The sequence below is a fragment of the Camelina sativa genome, chromosome 12 (assembly GCF_030686135.1).
Source record: "Camelina sativa cultivar CO46 ecotype springtype chromosome 12, ASM3068613v1".
NCBI lineage: Eukaryota > Viridiplantae > Streptophyta > Magnoliopsida > Brassicales > Brassicaceae > Camelina > Camelina sativa.
Window position 1 is genome coordinate 34,639,491 of NC_141891.1, and position 17,274 is coordinate 34,656,764.

General features: G+C 40.4%; 1 long non-coding RNA gene and 1 other non-coding gene across 3 annotated transcripts; one reads left to right on the forward strand and one right to left on the reverse strand.

The window, feature by feature from the left end:
* Nucleotides 1–4,439: 4,439 nt before the first annotated feature.
* LOC104732983 (uncharacterized) lies at nt 4,440–6,095 on the reverse strand. 2 transcript variants are annotated; one of them, XR_002034562.2, is made up of 5 exons: nt 5,464–5,891; nt 5,192–5,366; nt 4,830–5,019; nt 4,688–4,734; nt 4,440–4,571 (listed from the first exon to the last, which is right to left on the reverse strand). It is a non-coding gene; the product is annotated as an uncharacterized LOC104732983 (long non-coding RNA). The 2 variants fall into 2 exon arrangements; XR_015574120.1 differs by lacking the exons at nt 5,192–5,366; nt 5,464–5,891 and adding an exon at nt 6,048–6,095.
* A 3,943-nt stretch (nt 6,096–10,038) lies between these two features.
* Nucleotides 10,039–10,145, forward strand: LOC147933062 (small nucleolar RNA R71). Its single transcript, XR_015576722.1, has one exon. It is a non-coding gene; the product is annotated as a small nucleolar RNA R71 (small nucleolar RNA).
* The last annotated feature ends 7,129 nt before the right edge of the window (nt 10,146–17,274 follow it).

Below are 17,274 nucleotides of genomic sequence, written 5' to 3' on the forward strand. Positions count from 1 at the left end.
CTCAGGAGCAACAATCCTTAACGACTATAAACCTCTCCCAACCAAAAGTACCTCTTGTGGTCCGAGTATAACATTGCAACGTTACGCCTGCCCACTCTACTTCCAATATTCAACTGGATTAACTACCAAGCTGCAAAAATTATCTGCTCCAACTGCATATATCCACCTATCTTCCTATCTAGGCTTGATACCTCTTGAGAATAATCTCATACCGGTCATCTACAACTGCTTATCCTCTTAACATAAGATGGAAACTCCTCAACATCCGCAGCCCTCGGCTGCACCCCGCCACATGCGGTCACATGCGGTACAACTGGAGACTGCACTAGTACCCCTCTCGGTAACCGCTCCAACAGCACGCCAATAGATCCACCAAGCGATCATCTCGACCCTGGTCTCCACCTGCTGCAACCCCATAACTGGGTTCCCAGCACCCCCGACATTCACACCGGCTAACCCTCTCTGGTCCCTCCTGAGACGCTTGCGACCCTATGACATACCTCCTCGTAGAACTCTGGACCACACACTCGCTGGCCTCGGGACGCACCTGACCATGACCACGACCACGTCCCCGTCTCCGACAGAGAACTCAAACACCTTTAACCACTGCACTTCCAAGAACAGAGGCTAACAAGCAATCTTAACATAACACAAAAACACAAAAACACAAACTCACCGTGGAATCACACTATAGGCTCGAAGAGGATGTTCTAGGACTCCATGCCACACACAATTGACTAACTCACATAATCAATCAAGACATGCAATCCCAAACATCACAACAGAAACCTAGTGAACCCAAACCTAGAACCGCAAGGGCTCTGATACCAAACTGAAACAACCCGACCCGTTTTTTTAATTAATAAATAATAAATATAATATAATAAATAAACTACAACTAGTGGTCCCATATCTACTAGCCGCCTAAGCACAATCACAATCAACAGCGGATTAACAATACCGATATCCAATAAATAAAAATAACCAATATTCATAACATAACCAATGTCCAAATAACCAATCATCAGAAAACATGGAACCAACAACCTAGCAATGTTTCTAATGACTCCAATCTAGCAACCTAGCAATGCCAGACAACATCCAATCGAGTCCCTAGAACATCCTCCTCTTCATTGCCTTGATTCCACGATCACACTTTGCCTTTACCTGCACCACAAACACAAATTGAGATGCATGAGTATTTTATAAACACTATGTGAGGCAATCCTCCCATCTACTGGGCTATACACACAAGCAACAGTGATTCCAATGTTCCAAACAATCAACAAACAAAGCATACAAACCAGGAAAACGAACACCGACTCGCTGGAAGGGAGGTGCCGACCGACACCAGCCAAGTGTCACTGACACTAGCTCAACGGTGTTGACCGACACTACCCCACAGTGTCGATCGATGCTTGCTTCACTGGTATCGACCGACACCAAGTGGTGTCGATCGACACTCCCTCTGCATTCGCAATCCAGACAAAAACGAGAGTAGAATCTCGCTTCCCAACTCCACCAACTCGCCCAATACTCAAAGCCCAAGTCATTTTCGTCCGTAGGAACCTGTAGCAATCAATCCCAGCAAGAAAAACACACAAACACAGCAACAAACAAGCAAGAACAAGGAATCAAAGGCTTAGATAAGCCATGGTCATGCACTCACCTCTTTGCAGGGAGTTTCTGACCAACAATGGACGAATCTACACTCCCAGCAAGCTTCCCACACGTTCCTAGCCTTCAATCCTCACTCCCACAGCAAGATCTCTCCCATAAAGCTTTGAAATCTCACAAACTCTCTCTAGAACCTCAAGAACAAACTCTCACTTTGTTTTTCTCTCAAAGCGGCGAGACAAACACAAAAAACACGACCCTAGGTCGTTTTCTCTCTCTTTTAAGACTCGGTTCAATGGTTTCCTTAAACCAAACCGGTCCAAATCGACAATTATAGCAATCTGGTCGAACCAGAAAACAATGGTGTCGACCGACACCACCTTGGTGTCGATCGACACCCATCCAAAAACCAATTTCTGGTTCGCGGATGTTACACCGTCCTCCTGGAACTCTTTGGTAAGTAATTCATTAAACTGATTGCAATTTTAAATTTGAAATTTCAACTGTCGCTTCAATTTTAGACTTATTACATCCAATCTCTTTATTCTGTTTCCCTAGGTTTTCTGAAGATGGGAGCGTTGCAGCCACTGTCCGTAGCATCTTTGAAAGAGATTTCAAAGAGCATCATGCCAATTGGACACAGACACCAAAGCGGGTCGTAGATTGATGGTATGAAACTTTTGCGGTAAGTTAATTCTTCTATGAAGTGTTTTGATTTAACTTTTGTATCATTACTTATATATATGGATCAATGGTACCATTACTTATATATTGTTTTCTTTTTTACAAGCAAACATATAACTGGGATAGAGTTAGGCTTGAGTTTGAAAAGAAGTTGAAGGAGCGGATGTGTGATCAAGTGAGCCGGTGGAAGGAAAAGTGGAGGGGTAATGGTGATAATGCAAAGCCTCGATGGAGTGATCCTCCAGTCTGGGCTTGACTAGTTAAGTATGGGCGTGATCCCAAATCAGAAGTGAAGAGTCTCAACGGTCATAATGCTTGATATCATGACCCTGATGGCACTGGCTTTGATAAACGGTTTTTGAACAGGGTATCAATTCCCTATGCAGTTGTAGTACAAAGGGTTACAAATCCAAATGGTTGTTTATGCTAGTAGGAAGGATACAATCAGAACAATGCAAGTCAAGCCAAGCAATAGTGGAGTTTTATCTAACAATCCTAAAATAATAAAAGAAAAGAGTATAAACAAAGAAACCACACGACCTTAGCACTCGATGCAAGCATTCGAGTACAGGATCGGGTGGGGTGATCAAGTAAGAAAAGATGGTATGAACAACTCGAGGGGTTACTCGAAGCAGGTGATCGTGTACCTGTTCGGGTAAGGGATCGAGTGATGAATGAAAATGCAAGCAATTAAGATACGAAAGCTTCTAAGGATGGGGTGATAGAAACAATCAACCTTGATCACTCCCCTACCCAACTCTCGTTGGAGAAACATGACCAAGCAGACATCACTACAACAAATATGTACATTGTTAGTACGAGAGAAACGCTATAATATGTAATTCATAGCTCTTTTACAAACGCTATGTTAGGCCACTGTTATTGTAGGTACCTCACATATGATAGCGCATAATTCGTATGCTATGGTATAGTATTATACCATAGCAGTACAGAAATGCTATGTTATCCCGTTTTTTAAATTTTTAAAGATAATGTTATAAGTCATTTTACACGCTATGTTAGGAGTTTTTACTGTAATTATATCATAGCACTAATCGAATGCTATAATATATTTTATTGGATCACAAAATTCATGCTGTTTTATTTATTATTAGAATTTTTTTTTTCAAAATTTATTTAAATATATTTAAATTTTTACATTTCATAAAATAATCAACATACATAACATAAATTACATTAACCAAAATAAGTCTTACATAACAAAGTGTCACCAAGTCTTAAACAAAATAAAACTAACAATAAAACTAACATGACATTTACATGTAACCCAGCCTTTCTTACTTGTTGTAGCAAAGACTCTCTTTTAGCTGCTCACTTAGCGTTTCTTGAAACAGTCCATTGAACAGCTACTAGTTCACTTTGAATGTATGAAAAAGACATGTTAGTTATCCTCTCCATATGTATCTGCTCATATGAAACAAAAGAATCGTGAGAAGCCACAATATGCCATTAACCCTATAAGCACATAGCAATCACATAGAGATAAATAAACCATAAATTGTAAGTGTTACCTATACATGAGCGGAAACCTACAAACCTTATTATTCAACGTTACAACATGTTCAAATAGACAACTAACAGATATAGGCAATGTGAGAACCTATACCAAGACATAAACACAAAAACATAATGAAACGGATAAAACAAGCAGAGCAATAAGATATATTCCAAACCTTCACAAGACTACCAAAACTTCCAATAAGATATTCCAACTCACATTATGAACTTGATGTACTCAAATGAAGCATGAGCAACTCCTACTAAGTAGGTCAAGCAATGACTCAGATAAGAAGAAGGAAAAAATGTTACCATTTACAATTTGTTCCGAGAGAGAGAGAGAGTAAGAGTTGATGTCATGGACAGAGCAAGGTCCTCCGATCCACACTTGCACTGCCTTGCACCATAGCTCTAATTCATCAAAGATACAGAGAGTTAAAAGACAAGAGAGTCATATAAATATAATGAAATATTCTAACGTGTGATTTTTGAAAAAAACCAAGTTCATATTTGAGAGTGAGCAACAAAATACACATAAAAGATCATTGTTACAACAAGAACCTGAACATGAAGAAGAAATGCAGCCAATTCCATTGTCAAAAATGTGAACATCAATGCGAACAGACCAGACCACCTTTCCGGCTAGAACACATAGTGACTCTGTATCTACTGCACGGCTTTCACTGCAACCACCAAAACTTATCGAAATCCTACAGTAGCAATGTCCTATGTGTTTCAAGAAGACGTTGAAGCTGAATTATGGTAAATAAGACGAACAAAAAAACACGATTAGTCAACCAAAACTTATCCATCAATGGCAGAATGCACCAAAACAAATTGTATTAAGTTCCATAGTTAGAAACGTTACTTTGAGGTTTCCTCTCCTGTAACCTCATTGCCATTCTCAAATACCTTCTATAGTAATACATTGAGAACAAAATTAAACACTCAATTTACCAAACAAAACAAGTAACTGAATAACACAGTCCAACTCAAAACCACAAGTTTACCTTGAATAACTCGTTCGACTTCCTTAGATTACTACTTACTCCAGAATTAGCTTCACCATCTTGTGTTTGTAATTGCTCAGCATCAGCAGCAGCATTGGCGTTTTCATTAGCTTGAATAGAATGCTCAATCTACAAGATCTCTTTCTCCAGATTCGCAAATCTCTCGATTATCGCAGGCGTGTTTACAAATCTACAAAATTAAAGAAACGTAATCAGCAACAAGTTCAAAATTTTCTTATCAAGATCTTCTTCAACTCACATACACACCAATAATGCAAACAAAATTGACATAATGAGAATCTGAAATTAGAAATTGTCAACAAAAAAAATCAAAGAATCGGGATTCAGGGAATTAAAATTACCGATCAAAAGTGGATTTGGTGAACCAAGGAGAGTGAAAAGAAGGAGGATGAAGAGAGATGGAGTAACCTCCTTTAGAGATCTGATCTCTAGCGAATTGGAGATGAGAGACGAAAGGTTTGAAATTCTAGAAGCTAGCTTATGCTTCTTACTCTCACAGAAGAGCCCAGATCGACTCTTATAAAACACAATCAAACACAAAATTCAAAAGACAATTCAACCACGAAAAGAAGATCAAACGAAGTAAATTGAATCAGAAGTGAGAGAGATAGACCTCGTGCGAGTAGGAGTGAGTTGAAACAAAGCGGAATCGAGTATAGCTCGAGAATCCATGGTGGTGGCTGGCTACGAAGAGAGAAAGGGAGAAACGAGGAAGATGAGGCATAAACCCTAAACTGGAATCGGGCTCCTCACTGAGAGAGCCAATGAGGTGAGAGAGAGACGGGGAAGATGAGGCATAAACCCTAAATCAACCAAAATTTCGATTTAGGGTTTGGGTGAGCTGGGTCGTAGGAATTGGAGATGGATGAGGTGGCTAAGATGGAAGAGGGTGGGAGAGATGGTTCAGCAACAACGGCGGAGTAGATCTGCGAGGAGGATGGAGGGAGAAGAAGATGGTTTCCTCAAGAACTGTTTTTCTTTTGGTCGAAATTTTTCTTTTTTTCATTTTTGTCTCCAAACCAATGTAAAAGAAAGGAAAAATTGTGGCGCTTAAGTCAATATTTTCTAAGTTATGGCGCTTAACTCAATATTTTCGAGCAAATGTTGGCGGAATATGTGATTTTAGCTTTCCGCTCAACGATTTGGTTTCTTAGCATTGTTTTAGTGTTATTATAGAACAATCGAAAAAATAATTACTCTATCATAGCAGTTGTGGAAAATGAGCTATCGTCATGTGCTATTAATTTGAATATTTGTTGTAGTGCATTAAGATCAGATTCATTATTGTCAGTAGACCCCTTACTCATCTAATCTCTTAGGCTAAGTGAGTAAACCTCTAGCATTGGTAGATTCAAGCATCTCATCTACACCTCTCGGTGGTAAAACACCTTAGATTTAATCTCACCCTCTCGGTTTGTTGACAACATTAAGAACACCAATCTAGAAGGAAATCTATTAAACATATACAATCAAACTAAGACATCCTAACCGATCAAGAACAAATAATCATCTATCTCATCCCTAGAAACTTTACTACACTACTCGGAAATCATAGCAAGAAACACAAAAGCATATATGAACGAAAATTGCGTTATGAAAAAAGGTAGAGTAAAGAAGTAGAATACAAGATAGAAATCTAAAGAAATAATAAAAAGTTATGAAATAAAATCTAACAAAAGGTGAAAAAGTGTTTTGAGTCGCTCAGTTCTCTCACAGAAGCTCTCGCTCTCTGGTTTGAGGGTCTACGACGTACTCGTTTGCGAGGAAGGAGAGGAGGGGTTTATATATGGAAACCCCTTTGACCTAGCTTCCCAGTCCTGCCAGAGGGTCTACTCGATTGGGTACACGAGGATGAGGTCGGGTTACTCCTCGGGTAGATTTTCGGGTTGTTCTTCCAGCTCTTGGATCCTCCTCGATTGTGTTGGGATTCGGACTCGTTCTTCCAGCTCGATGGCTCCTTCGGGTACATGCTCGGGTTTGTCCTTGTTTTTCCCCATTTTAGGCTCTTAAGCACCTGTTTTCATCCAAAATATGCAAATGCAAAAATGCAACACCCTAAATGGCCTAAAAGTGAATTCCTACAATTAATGACCTAAAAATGCTAAGTTAAGGGTATGAACAATGCAAAATATGGACAAAAAAAGATGCTAAAAACATGTAAATTAGAGAGTTATCAGACCCCCAAACTTAAATCTTGCTAGTCCTCTAGCAAGGAAGTAGGAGGGTGCGGTTTAAAAATGGGGACTCATAACCTTTATATGCTAAGTGACGGATTAAAGCTATAGTCCTTAAAGATAGTTTAATGGTGCTAAGATCAATCAACATACTTACAAATATTTTTCTATGCTCATTACCATGCATCGATCTAGTTCAACCTCCAACTAAAAGTAAAGAACAACTCTTTCACCTTCAATTAAGTGTTTGGTGAATTCTTGCAAATGGAAGGTGAATCAAGCTCAATCGGTTTCAAGGGCAAGGCGTTTTAGTAAGGTGGTTTCAAACAAATTCTTTGGGTGGTTTTCTCTCAAGAAGGAATGCTAGACAGTTTTGAAAACTATCTAAGATTGAGAAAAATTTGGGCATACTAAGCTTAACTCTTGATAATCTACCATTTTCTCATTCACTTTTCTTTTTTATCAAACCCCCTAGAATTAAACTACCCACATCCTTGATTTTAACTCTTTTTTTTTACTCCCTAAGGTTTAAACTTTAAACTTCTAGCTCTTTTTTTTTTCTTTCTTTGCTAAACTCCTAATATGTATATATATATATATATATATATATATATACATATATTTTTTCTTTCTTTCTAGGAGACTATAGCAAGATCTCTTTTCTCTTTTTTTTTACTTAGAGCTAATTGATTCTAACCTTAGGGACTTTTTTATTTATTTATTCCTCAACCCAACCCAAATAAACATACTAACCACCTATCTTTCAAGACCGAATCTATCAGCTAGTTCAAATTCTAAATCAAGAGGCAGTTCTTTGTCGTTCTCGATACTCTCAAGGTTTCACAACCTATAGCACAATTGAAAATGCCTCACTCAACAATTCACAACAAGGTTTGAAAGAAAGGTTTGGGTTCATGGGTAGGACAAACAAATCGGGTTAAACGAAAAGATTGGTAAAAATAGAGTGCTAACCCGAGTTTAGAGTTATCATGAGCAAGTATTCAAATTCCATAAGCAAGCCAATTTAAGTTCAAAATAAGTCCAATAATATAGAGATGTTCCAACGTTCAAACAAGTGGAGGAAGCATTCAAAAGACACAAGTTTCTAAGCAAAGATTTTTCATTTTTTTCCAAAGATTTATCTAGCAACAATGAACTGTGATTAAGGGCTATAGCTTCAATCCTAAAGTTTGATTTTAAACAAGGTAGTTTTAATCATTGTCCCCTAAGATGCATATGCAACAATCCTATATGAAGCAAACTAGACTCAATCCTAATATGTAAATGCAACTACATGAACACTCTTCTTTTTCTTTCTTTTTTTTTTTTTTTTTTTAGTTATTCAAAATTTTTTGGGTTTTTAATGCACATAGATGCAGACTCAAATGAATAAAACTAGCAATGCAAAAATTTGAAATAAGAAAATAAGAAAATAAAACACAATGTTAAAAATATTCTAGGACCCTCCCCCAAACATAAATTACACAGTCTCTGTGTAAATAAAAGTTGGAAAAAGAATCCAAGAATCACACAAAATAAAATAAACTAAATGCAATGTTATTTACAAAGATTGGATGAAAGTGGTACCTTATGGGTTGGTGAAGAACGAGGTTGCAGCAGCCTCCATACTCGCCAACTTGTAGCCAGGGTCGTCCGGCTTCAGCAGGTGCCGGGGTTTGCTTGTCAGAGAGCTCGGTGATATGCACGGACGACTTACTCGGACCAGCATCCGAGGGGTTGATCGAGGGGGGTATCGCGTAGCTCATCGGGTAGGGCATCGGGTAATACGATGGGTATGGTGGAAGAGGTCTAGAATGATCAACCATATAGCCACTCGCAGGGTGCATCGAATATGGCATCGTGTATGGTATCTGGAAAGGCGGAGGGAAGAGTCCTGAGTAATCACCCGATTGTGTGCTCGATGGGTGCATCGGATAAGGAATCGAGTAGTCCATCGGGTTTTGCATCGGATAGGCGTCTTAATGGCTTCTCCGCGATGCTTCAGGTCGTGTGATATTCTCCTCAGCTTGGGGCTCGTATGATGATGCTCTATGAGGCTCTGGAGGTGTCAGTCCTCGAAATCCTCCTAGCGGTCCGCTTCTCCCCATCCATGTTGGTGCGTATGCCGAGGTAGAGGCTGAGGCACAGCTTGCCTTGTCTTGCAGCTCCTTGATATGACCTCTCATAGTCTTCACTGAACCGGTAAGGTCTTTCACCTTTCTCACCAAAAACTTGTTCATCCTCTTCAGCCATCCGATCCTCTTGTGGGCTTCCCTCACTCCAACGGATTGATTTTGAGAGCAAACATACTCCTCAAAGTCAAAATCTTCCGAGCTATCTCCCTGCGGTTGCCTCTCTCTTCTCAGCTTCGGATTCCTCCTCCGGATTGTACAGCTCCTCCAAAGGCGGTGCAAAGTCAATGTTGTCCCCCAGCCGGACCTTGGTGCACACTACATTGGGTAGGATCATTTGGGCGGCTCCGGCGGTTGGATGGATGAACTTGAAGAGCATCATGTCGTTAGGCCTCTCATAGGCCAGAAATCACGCCAGCACGAGGTAGTCTACGTCCAGCCATCTCGGATCGTGTACCACTCCCTTCAAGGGTACATCGCAAGCGACCAAAATCGGTGTGACTAGTCCTCCAATGGAGATCTCTCAGTCTTCTTCTCTTCTCTTTATAGCCCATGACTTAAGGTAGAGGAATTGGTCGAGCAACACAAAGACCTTGCTGGTATCCGCAACATCTCCAACTAGCGGTGTACCATCCCTAGCATTGTCCAAAACTCCACACAATGCAATGTCCAGCAGCTGGAGCTTGTTATCATTCACATTCCCAGTCTCTTTTCTAGCAAAAAGAGTGCATTCAAGGGACTTGTGAAAATACCTCAAGACAGGGCTCCTTATTTGAGTGGATTTGGAGCTTGTGGAAGTTACCATTGCTTGCGGTGTCCAGCATTATCCGTATCTTGGGGACCACTCCTCTGTAAAGTGTACTCAGCAATGAAGCATTGCTGAAGCCATGATGAGGACATCTGGTAGTGTATCCCTTGAAACGTTCCCAAGCTTCACTGAACGTCTCATTATTCTTCTGAGCAAAGCCGGAAATGTCATTTCGCAGCCTTGCGGTTCTAGAGTTGGAGAAGAATTTGGCCAGGAATGCCTTCTTGCACGCTTCCCAAGTGGTGATGGACTCCTTGGGAAGTGATTTCTCCCAGAAGTGTGCTTTGTCTCCCAAAGAGAATGGGAAAAGTCGGAGTTTCAATCCATCCTCACTAACTCCATTTATCTTGGTGAGGCTACACAGCCTATCGAATTCATCCAGATGATCCAATGCGTCTTCCATTGGCAATCCATGAAACTTGTTACTCTGTATCATATGGATGAGACTAGTCTTGATCTCAAAATTGTTGTTCTAGACAGCAGGTGGCACAATGCCATTCCTTTGAGTGTGAGTAGATGGAGCATCTCCTGCTCCTATGTTGGTCCTTGCTTGCGGAGCTGGTGGACTGTTCTGATTGTTCATTGTCTCCTCAATGATTGCTGGTTGCGGTTGAACTTGTTGTTACCTGAGTAGCCTTGGTCTGTCGATGTTGTCGATGAAAGGACTCAGGTTTTGGCTACCTCTGGATCGTGTTTGCATGCACAAGTAGATGACCGAGTGTGTACACAAGGGTCAACCCGATCCAGGTGATCGACTGACGGGTCGGGTGGGTGCTTGGGTTGTACCTGAGATTCAAAACAAACAAGAGGTAAAGCAAACAAGTCAGATTCCGAACCAATATAAATTAAAGAACTTGATCTAGCAAGTGCTGAAATCCTAAACATAGCAAAATAAAATTCAACCAAATGGCAACGGCGCCAAATTGATAAACGGTTATTGACCAGGGTATCAATTCCCTATGCAGTTGTAGTACAAAGGGTTATCAATCCAAATGGTTTTTTATGTTAGCAGGAAGGATACAATCAGAACAATGCAAGTCAAGCCAAGCAATATCTAGCAATCCTAAAATAATAAAAGAAAAGAGTATAAACAAAGAAACCACATGACCTAAGCACTCGATGCAAGCATTCAAGTACAAGATCGGGTGGGGTGATCGAGTAAGAATAGATGGTATGAACAACTCAAGGGGTTACTCGAAGCAGGTGATCGTGTACCTGTTCGGGTAAGGGATCGAGTGATGAATGAAAATGCAAGCAATAAAGATACGAAAGCTTCTAAGGATGGAGTAATCGAATCCTAACTATTCCTGACCCGTACATATGTCTTACATGCATCAAGCAAATATTTCCTAGACAATGAATCTCTAAAATTTTGTTAAAACACTCTCGTGATAGAAACAATCAACCTTGATCACTTCCCTACCCAAATCTCGTTGGAGAAACATGACCAATCAGGCATTAAGATGATTCGGCTCTTCTTGCTAAGAAGCTTGCTGTCGCTGAAGCTACTCTCGCAACTCAAGCCGAAACTTTGGCAACTCAAGCCACTCAACTAAAAGAAAATGTGGAAAAAATGCATAGCTACGATGCATACTTTGATTACCTTGCTAAGAAGGATCCTGAGTTTGTTTCTAAGTTTGGAGGCAGAACTCCGATGAGGAATGAACATGGCTGCAATCAAACCATACCAGAGACAGCATACGACACTGGCACCTGCACCGGCATAGGCACAAGCACAAACACAGGAACCATAACAGGAACCAGAACCACTGTATCACAAGCTTTTTAAGTTTTGATTTGTTTTTTGAACTTGGTTTTTTGAACATGGTATGTAAGACAATTTATATTTGGTAATCAAATACTTATATTCTATTTATATACCGGATTTTAAATTTTATTTTCTATTTCTATTTATAAAAAAAATTGTTAAAATATCAAAATGTAAATATCAAAATGAAAAAAAAAATCCAAAATCCATAGCAAATTTATGCTACAGATTTGCGATGAATGCAAAATTGTTACTAATTTATGAGGAAACATATTACTGGGTATATGATATTATTAATAATTTGCGATGGAAAAACTGTCGCAAAAATCTTGCAAATCTACGAGAGATTTACTTTGACATGATTTGCAAGAAAGTTGCGACGAATATTAGACATCGCAATTTGCGTGTATCTGGCGAGGAATTATATTCGTCGCAAATATTACGACGGAAGTGCTACGTTTTTCAATTTGTGAGACGCGAATAGCGAGGAACGAAAGTTCCTCGCAAATCCGTTACTATTACCGTTTTGCGAGGGATGAACACAAATATTGCCGTCGCAAAAAAGCGTGTTTTCTTGTAGTGTCACCTCTAAACAACATAATGTAAGACGCTTGACAGATGTGATTGATACAAGAATAAGATTCTTGGGATAAGAGGATAGAACATCGACATATGCTTCCCGCAGCTTAGGCATCTTCTTAATTAAAGAGTAGTGGTGTGGATCATAAGTCCAGTCCACTAGTTTCAAATACTTTAAAGAAGGAGTATCTATCTTATACCCATCAAAATTCCCATCAGTACGTATCTTCTCTTTACCATTAAACCCTAACGATCGAAACCTCTAGTGGGCGTGGTCATAGGCCAGGTTTTGTGTAAAATCCTTTCTTCATTTTTGGTGTTGATGGACTGATTATGAGGAATTCTTTATGCATGTTTGTGATTTTTTTCCACTAAAACTCTCAAAGTTTGAAACTAGACAAAACCTAGAATAAAAAAACCTGTCAGCTCGATTCCACTCGGGGAAATAGGAAACACACTTCTCTTTTGTGAAACCTTGAGAATAGAACAAACACGAATCAAATAGAAAACAAAGAAAGAACTAAGAGGAATCAAAACGACTTGCCGGCGTATGTAACGCCCGTGAACCGCGTTCGTCACTCGGCTGGAAAAACCGCGGACCGGCCTGGGAGGATGTCACAATGAGGTCGACAGCCCGCAGTCCGGTCGAGGTTCGACCAACGAATTACGTTCCCCGTCCAGTCCGCTAGCTGCCGCCTACCCGTCTCGCACGCACCTCTGGCTTTTCAACCTTTGGTACGTGCAGGTCGTTTTGCTGACCCGGACTAGGCCATGTACTTTTCCATTTGTCTGAATATATATGAAAATATGTCGATTTACTTAAGTATAATGTTTGTGTTTAAAAACAAAATTACATAAGTAAAACAGTTGGATCCATTTTGAGGAAATGCATGTCAAAGAAACAAGGATTTTTATTTAAGCAATCACACAGCATAAACATCCTATCCGGTTTTCCTAGCTGCCCAATTCTACCCACTTACTTTTCCCTGCAAGAAAAACAGTATTAAGAAGGAGTGAGTAATCTAAGATTACTCAGTGAGTTGGGTGACTCTCTACATGCAGTCCTCCTTATCCAACTACCCCCAAACAACAATCAGAATCACACAATACGGAAGCGATTAGCAAGCAAGCAAGCAACAAAGCAAACAAGCAAACATCACTCAACAAGCAAGACTAGAAATGACCAAACATGACACTTCTAGACACATAGCCACTGTAGGCTTCTTAACACAACTCCCAAAACTCAAGGGAATGAATGTACTAGTGATGCTACATCTACATGCACACCCACTATACTTCATCACACACACACGCAACCTAGGGCCGAATGACCTTCTGTCCCATCTCCCATTCCACACTGCGTTGAAACCACAAAGGCTACCAACCGGGTCACCACACATTTGCATCGTCATGCATTAGATCGTTCTAGTCTCTCACTAGACGCCGATTGTCCTTGCCATGAGATCGCGAAGGTTAGATCGCCGGACCACCACATTCACTTGGGGACAGAAGTCGATTGCTAGTCCAATATGACACATGAGAACTAGCTAGAAAAGTACTAATTCTAAGTCTACCGACACAAAGAATTAAGTACTTAAATAAGAAATAATTTTGAGCAAGAATCAAGCAATGCATGCAAGAAAAACAAGCAAGAAATTCACCCCCAAAATTCTTAAAATGTAAGAATAAAATTACTCATGCATATAAGACAACACCCACATGCATGCAACCCATTCAACTCACAAGAAAAATTAAGATTAATTTCTTAAATATTTTTTCTTGACATCCAAGTGATGCTAACCAATTTTGCTCCCATTCTTATCATGCATGCAACTCAATTTAATCTCCAAAATTATGCAAAAATAATTATTGCATTTTTCAGCTCTTCACACCACCTCATTTTGCTCTCTTAATCGATTGAAAAATGCAAAGACGGATGCATGCATGATCATCCATTTCGGATCTGATCTTGCAAGCAACCCAAACCACCCTTCTCTATGAATGCATGACCTTTTAAGCCCAAACAAGACGATATGCAATAATAAATGAATGCATGTTAGTCTACTCTCTAGATCTGAACTTGGTATCATGTAGATCTAAAAAGAAAAACATGCAACACTCAAGGATTTAAGAGAATCACAAGAGCTATCAAGCTCATGTATCCTCTACATCCACCAACAAAATTACAACAACTCTAACGCCATAACCTCAACTCACAGTGATTTAGGCAGAGAATTGTCTGAGTCGAGCTCCACCACCACACCGCAATCCGACAGCAATTCGCCTCCTCTTTCTCCACTAGCTCCGACGAGCTTTTTCCTCTTCCTTCATTGGAAATCTCTTAATTTCTCTTCAAGAATATTTTGAGAGAAAAATTTGCAAGACTTTGGTGTTTGAGAGAGATTTGTCGAAAATGAGAGACCAAAGAGGCTATTTATAAACCCCTAGTCGAGTTCTCTGGCTAGGCAAGTGGCAACTTGTGTTTGACAAGTGGCAGAAATTCTGCATGCAGAACGCTTCCAGTCTCACTTACTTGCGCGTGCATCTCACTCTCTGGCGAGAGAGCATGCGATGGCGACACGTGGCGTTGCAGCTCTTTAGAGACCTTTCCACTTCCTCCAACCTTCCCACGTCTCTCTTGCGTCCCAAGCTCCCATGCTTGTCCGCAATTCAACGTTTACTCATCGATGGTTTTATTTCCTCGTCAGTCTTTGGTCCTCTCATCCGAGACTTTGACTTTCCTCATCAGTCCTCTGTCCTTCTATCCGAGACTTCGATTTTTCTGGTCCGCCTTTGGAACTCTCGTCTGTGTCGTCGACTTCCCTCGTCCCTCTCCGGACCTCTCGTCTGTGACGTCCTTCTCACCATTTTTCCATGGCCATTCCTTCCTTGACCATCCATCGTCCAATTCACCGGATGCTCTAACGGTTCACGTCCATTTCTCTGTCTTGGATCATCTCACAACTTGGTAACTTCTTCCGCAGGTCTCTTAATCTTTCTTCGAGATTTTCTTTTCTCTGTCTCTTCGGGGTTTTTCCTCGTCATTCGAACATGTTTCTCCGTCTGGTCCGTACTTCTGGTTATGGATCATTACAGCGTTGGTACACCGGAATCCACTATACTCAGCTCTAAAATCGAGATTATACTTTGTCAGTTACAATAGCCCAGATCTCTCTCTCTCTATACAACTTCTCTCTTCTCACTCTACAATGAATCGATGAGGAAGATGATGATGAACTTAGACACTTATGATTCGTCTAACAAACCTTCACACGTGCAAGCGTGTAACCAATGAGAGAGCAGAGTGTGTTGACACATTAGTGGACGACTGAGCCTAAACCAGACTCAATTGAACCAATCGGTTCTCAAGCTAAACCAGCTTCCAGAAACTTACCACCAGAGTGTTTCTAACACTTGGTTAATTCCACATTAACCTTCTGATCTTTAGACTACAACATTCAAATCTCCACCTTAGTCAAAGATCCCTTACATGGTGAAACCTCATATCCAAACCCGGACACCTGCTTAACGTACAAGACCTCTTAGTTTCTCGAAACTCGAAGCATCTACAATACTTCCTGAAACTTCCAAAACGGAAGTACCTTAGTGAAAATATCCGTTGGATTGCTCTCTGTAGGAATCTTTACCACTGTAATCTCTCCCTTACTGATAAGATCCCTAATGAAGTGATACTTCACAGCAAAGTGTTTTGTTCTCTCATGAAACACGGCATTCTTAGATAGTGCAATTGCACTCTAAGAATCGCTATGCACTTATGTTGTCTTTTGCGGAAACCCAAGCTCTTCTGCCAAACCCTTAAGCCAAACAACTTCTTTAATAGCCCCATACAATGCAATGTACTCAGCCTTGGTAGAAGACTGAGCCACCACCTTCTAAAGCGTGGACCTCAAACTAATAGGATTACCTCTTGCAGTAAAGACCATACCCGAAGTAGACCTCCTCTGTGTAGCATCAGACGCATAGTCTGAGTCACAATACACTGTGATAAAAAACTCTCCTTGCTTTCTGAAACTTAACTCTAATCCAACAGATTCTCTCAAATACTTGAAGATCCACTTAACTGCTTGCCAATGTTGTTTGATAGGACGACTCATGAACCTGCTGATCAGACCCACTGGATGAGCTAGATCCGGTCTGGTGCCTATCATCCTATACATGAGAATCCCTACAGCACATTGATAAGGAATCTTCCTCATGTAGTCCGCCTGATTACTTAAATCCTCATCAGATGATGCTTTTAACTTGAAGTGAGCTCCCAAAGGCGTAGCAACAGGCTTTGCCTTATCCATTCTAAACTTCCCGAGGATCTTTATTCGATAACTCTCATGAGATACCTTTAACCTGCTCGCTGATCTGTCACAGATAATGTCCATGCCTAGAATCTTCTTAGGTTCTCCAAGATCCTTCATTTCAAACTCCAGACACAACAAAGACATCAAATTCTTAATCAGATCTTTATATGTCGAAGTTATCAACATATCATCTACGTAGAGGAGTAGATAGATATACGCACCTCCTTTAACCTTCTTGTAGTACACAAAAATGTCATAATCACTCCTGCTGAATCCAATCTGAACCATGAACTCAGCAAACCTCTTATTCAACTGTCTAGGTGCCTGCTTCAAACTGTACAACGACTTTTTTAGTAAACAAACCTTCTCAGGATGTTTCTTGTTTACAAAACCTTCTGCTTGCTCCATAATGATGTACTCATCCAGATAACCATGCACAAAAGCCGTCTTCACGTCCAGCTGATGTAGCTCCATCTTGTAATGATTCACTGCTGACAACATGTACCGAATATAAACGTGTTTGACAACTGGAGCAAAGATCTCCTGATAATCTATCGCTTCTTTCTGCGAGAAACCTCGGGCCACCAACCTAGCTTTGAACCTCGGAGGATCAGAATCTGACATTCCTGCTTTCCGCTCGAAAATCCACT